Raw genomic sequence first — 10,775 nt, 5'->3', positions numbered from 1 at the left:
TTGTCAAATATTTGTTGTTCAATTGTTAAGTCATGTCTGACTTCTCACGACTCCATGGACTGCAGCACACCAGGCTGCCCTGTCCTTCACTATCTCCCAGAGTTTGCTCAAACTCATGTCCATTGAGTCGGTGATGCCATCTAACCATCTCATCCTCTGCAGCCCCCTTCTTTTGCCTTCAGTCTTTCCCAACATCAGGATCTTTTCCAACGAGCCGGATCTTTGCTTCAGGTGGCCAAAGTATTGGAGCTTCAGCATCAGTCCTTCCAATGAATATTCAAGATTGGTTTCCTTTATGATTTGACTGGTTTGATCTCTTTGCAAGCTAAGGGACTCTCAAGAGTCTTCTCCAGCGCTGCAATTTGAAGTGTCAATTCTTCAGCACTCAGCTTTATTTATGATGCAACTCTCAAAGATTTTCCTGGTGGCTCAGTTGGTAAAGAATCTGCCTGCAATGCAGGAGACCCAGGTTCAATCCCTGGGTCAGGAAGATCCCCTGGAGAAGGAAATGGCACTCCACTCCAGTATTCTTGCCTGACAAATCCCATGGACAGAGGAGCCAGGTGAGATACTGTCCATTGGGTTGCAAAGAGTCAGGCACGATTGAGCGACTAACATTTTCTTACATCCATACGTGACTACTGGAAAAACCATAGCTTTGACTATACCAATCTTTGTCAGCAAAGTGATGTCTCTGCTTTTTAATATGCTGTCTAGGTTTGCCATAGCTTTCCTTTCGAGGAGCAAGAATCTTTTAGTTTCATGGCTGCAGTCACTGTCTGCAGTGATTTTGGAGCCCACAAAAAGAAAATCTGTCACTGGTTCCACTTTTTCTCCTTCTGTTTGCCATGAAGTGATGGGACCAGATGCCATGATCTTAGTTTTCTGAATGTTGAGTTTTAAACCAGCTTTTTCACTATCCTTTTCCACCCTCATCAAGAGGCTCTTTAGTTCCTCTTCCCTTACTGCCATTAGAGTGGTATCATCTGCATATCTGAGTTGTTGATATTTCTTCTGGCAATTCTGATTCCAGCTTGGTTTCATCCAGCCCAGGATTTCTCATGATGTACTCTGCATATAAGTTAAATAAGCAGGGTGACAGTATATAGCCTTGTACTCCTTTCCCAATTTTGAACCAGGTCATTGTTCCATGTCCAGTTCTAACTGTTGCTTCTTGGCCTGCATACAGGTTTCTCAGGCAGAAGGTAAGGTGGTGTGGTATTCCTATCTCTTTAAGAATTTTCTAGTTTTTTGTGATTCACATTGTCAAATATTAGTTCACCATATATGCATGGGTTTATAGTTCACAATACTGCATTTATATTTGAAGTTTGCAAAGATTGTAGATCTTAAAATTCCTCATCACAAGAAAAAAAGTTGTAACTGTGAGAGGTGATAGATATTAACTAAACCTATTGTGATGATCTTTTTGTAATATATATTGGGTTGGCCAAAACATTCTTTCTGGTTTTTCCATAACATTGTATAGAAACCCAAACCAACTTTTTGACCAACCCAATACATTTAACAAGTTGTCATGTTGCACATCTTAAGCATATGCAGTGATGTCATATATCCATTATATAACTGGAATAATGAAAAAAACAAAACAAAACAAAACCACACCACTTTAAGGTTTAATCTGTCCTGCAGGGAAGGGATCACCTTAAATGTCATTATTTCAAAATCACTTAAACCTTGGAATATCTTTTGGAAAGGTGATTGAGAAAAATAAATAGTAAAAAAAACAATTACTAAAAGTGTTTATATAGTCAATGTAAAAAATTGTGAAAGTAGAGGTGATTTGGGGGCCCCCTGCTGACTTAGAGTAAAACAACCCTGGGAAGAAGAATCAGCCTGAAGAGCAACTCTGGAGATAAATGGAAGGAGATGCAACAGTTCTCACAGAAGTGGCTCATTGCCCTGATGAACAGGATCTCTTCAAGTGTTCATGATCACTGAGAGTGCACATCAGGAGATGTTAAGTGAAAAGAGAAAAGGGGAAATATCTTCCTTTGTCAACTGATGCCTTGTTGGGGGGATAAAGTTGGAAGGATGGGTCCACAGTGCATGGTTTGGGTCCAGTCGCTTCCATCCACTGTTTCTGAATCAGCTTGTTCTCACTACAGTGAAATGTTACATTAAATTCCCATCAGCACAGACTCTCAACCAGCAGCCTGTGAATGCCACAGTCAGCCCAGTGGGAATAGAAATGCAAGACTGCACTCACCCCATCAGTCAAGATATTAAAAATTACAGTGTATTGATGGTGTCATAAGATAAGCAGTATGTAAGGCTATACTGTATGTAAGGATATTTCTATAGGATAGGTCCTATAGAAACCACATGCTGAGTGGATGCAAGAAAGCCACTCTTGCGGGTCCAGAGCCCACTACTAACCTAGCATGGTGTTTCCTTTGATGGGAAATTAGCCGTGTAAGTTTGCTAAAATGACCCAGACAGAATCACTCCCAGAGGGTGAACAACATAAAAAACACACAGAATTGGACATGTTGGGGCAGAGACCCATATATTTCTCTCTCAATATTTCTATCTACATGCAGAATGATATGTGCTATAGGTTGAGTATTTATGCTGGCCTGAAATGCACATGTTCAAGTTCTAATCTCAATGTGACTATACCTGGAGACAGGGCCAGTCAGCAGAAGAAAATCCCACATGCTCACATACATGGAAATGTGCAGTAAAATGCCACGTGAAATAGAAATCATCACCATTGTCATGGGTGATGCTCATAAAGGCGTCCTTTGCTGTGGGCACAAGGGTAAGTGCCATTTGTAGATTAGCTCATTCAATCATTATTACAACTCTAGGGGATAGAAGGGGCTCCCCTCTTAGCTCAGTTGGTAAAGAATCTGCCTGCAATGCAGAACACCTGGGTTCAGTTCCTGGGCCAGGAAGATCCTCTGGAGAAGGAAATGGCAACCGACTCCAGTGTTCTTGCCTGGAGAATCCCATGGACAGAGGAACCTGGTGGGCCACAGTCCACAGAGTCACAAGAGATGGACTCGACTTAGCGACTAAACCACCACCACCGCCAGGAGACAGGACTATTATTATTCTCATTTGAAGATGAAAATGGAGGCTTAGAGGGATCAGGTCACTTGGGGGATAGATGGCAGGACACCCCTGACCAACAGGCAGAGTATGGGACTCAGCCTCTTACTAGTCAACACAAGGCTTGGGCTTTTCTGGCGGCTCAGTGGTAAAGAAACTGCCTGCCAATGCAGGAGACGTGGGTTCGATCCTTGGGTCAGGAAGATCCTCTGGAGTAGAAAATGGTGACTAACTCCAATATTTTTGCCTGGGAAATCCCATAGAGAGAGGAGCCTGACAGGCTTCAGTCCATGGGGTTGCAAAAGAATTGGACACAAATGAGCAAATAAACAACAACATCCAAGGTCCAGCTATTATTTTCAGGCCTTTGGAACATTTGTCTTTAGACCCCTTTAGAACATACTTAATGTAAAATATATTACCTTGCATCATGCAGTTTTTTTTTTTATTTTATGGAATTGGGTTCATGTAGGCTAATAGCTTGAAGTGACAAGCTGAAAGATCTAATTTAGAACTTTCCAGCTGATTTTGTGATTCAGATCATTGTACCACTAGCCCAGTCTTTTATGCAGAATGATGAGGATGTCAGGAAAATGTGTGATGGTCAAACTGGAGACACCACCAAGTACAACCCAAAGACATCAGTGTCAAAGCAACAGGACACGGGGTTTATCACACATCACGTACATTGTGGATCATGTTGGTCCCACTTGAAGACCTTTCATTGGACTTGGACTTGCTCATTGCTTTGGAGTAATCAGGCATGAACATTTTATTTTCTCCTAGCTAACCAGAATATCAACACCTGCTAAAAAATCAGGAAAGAAAAAAACTGGCTCCATATTGGGCTGACCTTTGTCAAATTCTCAAGAGGTTGGAAACCTGCCTCTTTCTGCTACTAACCTGCTTCCTTCTGCAAAGAAATAGTGCAGCCTTAAACCTATAAGGACATTGAAAACAGTTTTATATTTCTTACAAACCACTGATCCAGAGACACTGTCTACCCTTGGTCACTAAGAAGCTGACTTAGTCAAGGCTCACGTGATGTATGATGTGTGTGCCTGCTCCGTTGCTCAGTCGTGTCCGACTCTGCGACCCTATGGACTATAGCCCGCCAGGCTCCTCTGTCCATGGGATTCTCCAGGCAAGAATACTGCAGTGGGTTGCCATTTCCTCCCCCAGGGATTGAGGAGGATCTTCCTGACCCAGGGATTGAACCCAGGTCTCCTGCATTGGCAGGTGGATTCTTTAACACTGAACCACTTGGGAAGCCAGACTTGTGTGACAGAAGGGGCTTTTTATACCCAGAGAGCAGGGAGGGACCAGTTATGGTTCTCTTAGGCAGAAATTCCTCCCAAAGTTTGCAGAGACCTTTTTGATAGGAGGGGGTGCATCCATCGTCCAGATAAGAGGAAAAAGAAGGATGTCACTGCATCAGGATTCTACGAAGGTATCATAAGGAAGATTGTGGCTGGAAAAGTAGAACTAAGCATAAGCAAAATGACTTCGAGTGGAGGTATCAGCTCTTCTTTCTATTAGCAACACACACAGAGAGAGCTGGGCCATGCTTGTCGCCATCAGGGGACGCTCTCCATGTTCACCCCTCAGGCACGGGAACCTCCCGTTAGCTACAAAGTGCATTTCCTCCCATTTTCTGCAGCACAAAGTAATATCAGATTTTGTGTCAGTGGTGCTAATGGTGACAGATGTCCCTAACGGGGTCCTGTTTGTGGGTGAGGAAGGGTTATTACTGTCATTATTTCTTCCTCGTCAAGTGCTTGCTACAAACTAGGTGCCATATGGGATGGCGAGCTCCTCCCCGTCCTGCCGGGCCCAGCACGATTGTGCGCGGACGAGATTGTGCGCGAACGATGCTGAACGGAGATGCTCCCTGGGGTGGCTCAAGCCAGCGAACGGCTTTGACGCACTTTGGGCTGACAGCGTGATTTGCAGCCATTCTCCGTGATGCCTCAGAGCCACTTCAAATCTTTGTCAGATGCCAACCCGGTGGGGACAAGCTGACTTTGGTCTCTTTATTTGTTCCTTTGGGAAGCTCAACATTCAACCCCCGTGGACTATCTCCTGAGAGTTCAAATCTGCGCTGGCATGAGGGGAAGGGCAAGAGATAAGGAGCAGGCATCTTCTGGTTCCTTGAATTAAAAGGAGCTTCTGACTGTACAATGCTGCAGACTTAGAAACACTGGGCATAAGACAACACTAAGTGACATTGATCAGATACCTGTGTTACAGGCATTTGTGGAGGCACCTTACGGATGTCATCTCATTTAATCCACAATCGTGTGTTCCAATAGAAGGGATGACTGTTGCCTTCATAAGACCTGGGAGGTTAAGGATGGGGTCCAAGTAACCTGGTAGCTCAGCTGGTAAGGAATCAGCCTGCAATGCAGGAGACCCCAGTTCGATTCCTGGGTCAGGAAGATCTGTTGGAGAAGGGATAGGCTATTCACTCCAGTATTCTTGGGCTTCCCTGGTGGCTTAGCTGGTAAAGAATCCACCTGCAATGTAGGACACCTGGGTTCAATCCTTGGGTTGGGAAGATCCCCTGGAGAAGGGAAAGGTTACCCACTCTCATATTCTGGCCTGGAGAATTCCATGGACTATATAGTCCATGGGGTCACAAAGAGTTGGACACGACTGAGCGACTTTCACTTTCACTTTCACCCTACCTGTGGTCACACAGATGGTAAGCTGCAGAGGCAAGTTATGAATCCAAGCCTTCTGGCTGTTTCCAGAGTCTACTGGGTAATTTGTAGTTTCCATAGGCTTTGAACATTTTGGACAAGATATTTCTGTTGCTGAATTCATAGGACCTCAATTTCATAAATAGTCTTCAATTAAAGTAATGAATGAAAAAAAAAAAAAGTAATGAATGTTCATCATGCTCTCTGCAGTCAATTTCTTGTTGTGATGTAAGAAAATTCAGGGACCCTCCTGTTGAAATACTGGATCTGACCTCATTACATAGTCATGGCTCACACTTTTTTAAAAAAAGCAATTCTATTTCTCCAGACATCACAATCTGTATCTGAGAGGCTGTCTGAAAGAGCCTTATTATGGCAGCTTGTTGCTGACAAGTAATACACTATTGCCATCTATTGTAATGGAGAGTAAGTTGATTTACTGCAAAGGATAGTGAGTTAATAGGAAACATTCAGTATGCAGCTGGGAACTGCAGTTCATTGCTTCTGTCCACAAGAATTTCTCGATAGCTTGGGGCGACCCGGGTGCCTGCTCTCACGGATAGTATTTGACCTGAAGAAACTCAAATCTCACTCACTCAAGGGTCATGAATCCTATTCACTGATGAAGAGGCTATGGGAGATAAAGCAATTCTTCGACTCTCTTTCTTTAAACTCAAAGAGAAACATTAGTAGCATCTTTTGCCAAAGCAGCCTTTTGCAGAAGATTTCATTCCAATAGCAGCATTGGAGTAAGTGAGGCTGGGATTAAGCTCCTAGGGGCTTCCCAGCTTGACAGTGAAAGAAATGACCTCTTGTCCTTCCCCATCAGCACCATTTCTTATTCCCCAAAGAGATGCAAATAGCCCTTCACTGATTTCGGAGGGCTGTCTGCTGTATCTCATTGTCATCCTTCCTTCTAAGCTGATCAGAAAGCCTTAGGGGGCCATGATACCCACTTCATTTCCTACTGGTCTTAAATAAATCTGTGATCTGCCGGTGGGTCGGCGCTGGGATCATTCACAGCTAACATCCCGGGGTTCCTCATTTCCGATCTGCCATGGAGCTGGCCAGAGAATGCTGCCCATCTCTGGAAAGCGCAGCAAGGCAGTCAGCATCATTAGCCATTCAGCCTGTGGCTGTTGAAAATTTGGCACATGCAAGCAAGTCTCAAATAGTGTCAGTTCTTTTAGGAAATTAACTTGAATCCCTTTCTATTTGTCTGACCCCTTTGGCTTGCTGTCTCTTGCCCTGTGCCAGGAGAACATGACACTTTACTTTGGTATCACTCTGTTCTGTCTGCTTTCCCAGACTTAGTGCATGTCTGGGTATCATCAGAAACTCCCACGTTGGTTACATCAGTTTCTACCTCTTTCTTCCTGGTTCTTCCCATGACTCCTAAGGGAAGCAGGATAGACTCCATGAATTGTTGGCTGGTCGTGGTTTAGTCGCTAAGTTGTGTCCAACTCTTGTGACCCTGTGGACTGTAGCCCCCCAGGCTCCTCTGTCCAGGGGATTCTCCAGGCAAGAATACTGGAGCCGGTTGCCATTTCCTTCTCCAGGGGATTTTCTCTACCCAGGGATCAAACCCAGGTCTCCTGCATTGCAAGGGGATTCTTTACTGACTGAGCCACTAGGGAAGCCCCCAGTGAATTGTTAGAACTTCCCAATTGTGTTTTCCACAGCAATTTTGAAATTTAGAAGGTTAAAAGAATGCATTTATGCTTCTGTGAGGCAACATGGAATAACTTGCTTAGAATTCCTGTGCAAGAGATCCTCTCTAAACCACACAGAGAACAGTGCATGTGCTTGGGACACCTGGCTCTCTGGTTTGCCTCACTGAGCGCCTGCTCATTCATTCTTTAGTTCAACAAATCCTACTGATCTCAAACTACAAGCCAGGCATGGAGATGTGCACTGGGGTGCAAAGATGAGTGAGAAATGATATTTATTCTTAATGGATTTATGGAGACAGAAAAGATACACAGATGCCTCCAGTGGACTATTTCAGGAACATGCAGAAGTGTGCATGGCCTGGAAGGGGGCTTTGGAAAATTTCCTGGAGGAGAAGATATCTGAGCTAGAACTTGAAGCTAGGCAGGAGTAAGAGGAGTAAAGAATGACAGAGCAAAGAACTCAACCAAATTCCAGAGACCAACTTTGGTGTAAAGCCAACACAAGAGTTTGGTATCACTTGAGTGTAAAGTGTTTAGCAGGCAGACCTTCAAAAGATAATTGTCACATAAAAATATGATGTGTACAAGCACCACCTCAGATGCCTAGAAGAATCTGGTGGTCTTGCCCACATCCCTACCTCTAGTAACTTAGAGTCCAGAAGTGTGATAGTATCATTGGATTCTTCTTTTTACCAAACCAAAAAACTATGGATGGTGGCACAGACATATTAAAATATCTGAAAGCCCCCTGGACAACAAGCAGATCAAATAAGTCAATCCTAAAAGAAATCAACCCTGGATATTCATTGGAAGTACTGATGCTGAAGCTCCAATACTTTGGCCACTTGATGAGAAGATCTGACTCATTTGAAAAGACCCTGATGTTGGGAAAGATTGAGGGCAGGAGGAGAAGGGGGTGACAGAGGATGAGATAGTTGGAAAGCATCATTGAGTCAATGGACATGAGTTTGAGCAAATTCTGGGAGATGGTGAAGGACAGGGAAGGCTGGTGTGCTGTAGTCCATGGGATCACAAAGAGTCAGACACGACTTAACGACTGAACAACAACAAGCCTAGGATTAGAAAGCATCATGAGAAAAGAAAATGATTGGGACAACTTGTGTGTAGCCTTTATCCAGGCCACCTTAATTCCCTCAGATGTAGCCAATGATATTACCTCTTGCAAACTCATCAAAGATTCCACTGCCTAATTTGACAAGGATCCACTTTCTGTGGTTTGGGTGATATAATCAGCATGATGCTGAGGTTGAAGCTCCAATACTTTGGCCACCTGATGCGAGGAGCTGATTCTTTAGACCCTGATGCTGGGAAAGACTGAAGGCAGGAGAAGAAGAGGCTGACAGAGGACAAGATGGTCGGATGGCTTCTGTCCATGAGGCCATGGACATGGACATGATGTTGATGGACATGAGTTGGAGCAAGCTCCAGAAGTTGGTAAAAGACAGGGAAGCCTGCCGTGCTGCAGTCCATGGGATCGCAAAGAGTCAGACATGACTGAACAACAGAAAAACAACAAATCAGCATGAAGATGAACTTGCTGCATGTCCCATATGGGTATGTGTCATTTCTCTCCCCGTCTTTGGAATCCATTCTTGCTAGAATAGTCCCTCAATGTGGCTCTTGCTCCAGATAGGGGTACAGTAGGAAATAAAAATCAACTAGACATGAAGTTCTAAACCTGGTGGTAACATCCAGTGGGCATAAGGCAAAGTCTGAGGTGCATTTTAGGATTTTAGAAGGCTATCTCTCTCTGTCTGCAACCAGCAGAGAAAATACTCCATCAATTCAGCAACTGCCTCTTCTAACAGAATTGCCCTTTGTTCCTGCTTTAATCAGTGAATTGGACTCTCTTTTAGGCTTAAATAACAATGCTCATATCATCTAGGTATAGTCTAATACAGCAAAAAGGAAATCAGCAAAAATTATCAAGATAACCAAGAGTTATCATCCAAGCTACTTAAAGAAAACTATATCTGCTCAGCCTTTAGCAGATCTGGAATTTTAATATCTGTGTGAGGGGGAAAGATACAGAATTTGAGGTAGGCAAAAATGTCTGATAAGAAGAAAATGTATACCTTGTAGAATTATATTCAGTTTGTGAACAAAATTCTGTAGCACTTAGATCATTTACTCCCTTGTAAGAAAGCTCAGAAATCCTAGTTCATGGGGAATTTCACCTGTGCTGAAGTCCTAGAGAACTTACGTATTCATGACATCCCATTTATTGAACTGTTTTTTATCTCTTGTATTGCCATTTAACTTTTCCTGGGTTCATAAGAGGTGGCTCAGCAGAGGAGAAAGAAGATGGGTTTTAAAGAGAGAACAAATCTGGATTTGAATTGGATAAAACAGCCTGAATTGCCCATTTTCCAGCTGTGTGCAGGGGTGCAATTAGATAACAATTCTGAGTCTCAGTTGCTTCATCTTTAATATAGGAATAGTGATACTTTCCTGGATTCTTAGGGTTTCCTGGGTGGCTCAGATGGTAAAGAACCTACCTGCAATGTAGGCGTCCCAGGTTCGATCTCTGGGTCTGGGTTGTTACGAGAATAGAATAAAATATACCCATAATATCTGGCATGGGAATTGGTGTTCATTTAACTATGACTATTATTTCATTTTAGCCATGGAAAATGATTTTAAGCTCTCAGTCCACTTGCCTTGGGGAAGCCAGCGCCCATGTGAGAAGTTTGTCTACACCAAGAGTTCGGCCGTGCAGCAAAGGAGGCAAGGTGGAAGGCCGTGTGCAGAAAGCAAGAGGCTGAGGGCAACCACCTGGCCATCCCCCAGCCACGTCAGCAGACCCAGCTCAGGCACCACCCTGGAGGGAAGGAGCCTCTGGAGGACTCCAGCCTCATGGCCATGTGATTCCTGCTGCTGCTGCTGCTGCTAAGTCACTTCAGTCGTGTCCGACTCTGTGCGACCCCACAGACGGCAGCCCACCAGGCTCCCCCGCCCCTGGGATTCTCCAGGCAAGAACACTGGAGTGGGTTGCTATGTGCTTCTCCAATGCATGAAAGTGAAAAGGGAAAGTGAAGTTGCTCAGTCATGTCCGACTCGTAGCGACCCCATGGACTGCAGCCCACCAGGCTTCTCCATCCATGGGATTTTCCAAGCAAGAGTACTGGAGTGGGGTGCCATTGCCTTTTCCAGACTCCAACAGCATGGGAGGCCAAAAGCAGACCCATCCAAGGAGGCCCAGTCAACTCTCACAGCCAAGAGGGATAATAAAAATGTTTGTTTTAAGCTACGAAAAATAGGATTGTGATTTCCTTTAAGTAAGCATTATTTATTACATGCT

General features: G+C 44.1%; 1 non-coding gene across 1 annotated transcript; it reads left to right on the top strand.

Annotated features, from left to right (window-relative positions):
* The first annotated feature begins 418 nt into the window (after nucleotides 1–418).
* Nucleotides 419–491, top strand: TRNAC-GCA. The gene has a single exon. It is a non-coding gene; the product is annotated as a tRNA-Cys (tRNA).
* The last annotated feature ends 10,284 nt before the right edge of the window (nucleotides 492–10,775 follow it).

This window comes from Cervus canadensis, chromosome 31 (genome assembly GCF_019320065.1).
Source record: "Cervus canadensis isolate Bull #8, Minnesota chromosome 31, ASM1932006v1, whole genome shotgun sequence".
In the NCBI taxonomy this organism is placed as follows: domain Eukaryota; kingdom Metazoa; phylum Chordata; class Mammalia; order Artiodactyla; family Cervidae; genus Cervus; species Cervus canadensis.
This window is presented reverse-complemented; position numbering and strand designations above follow the sequence as displayed.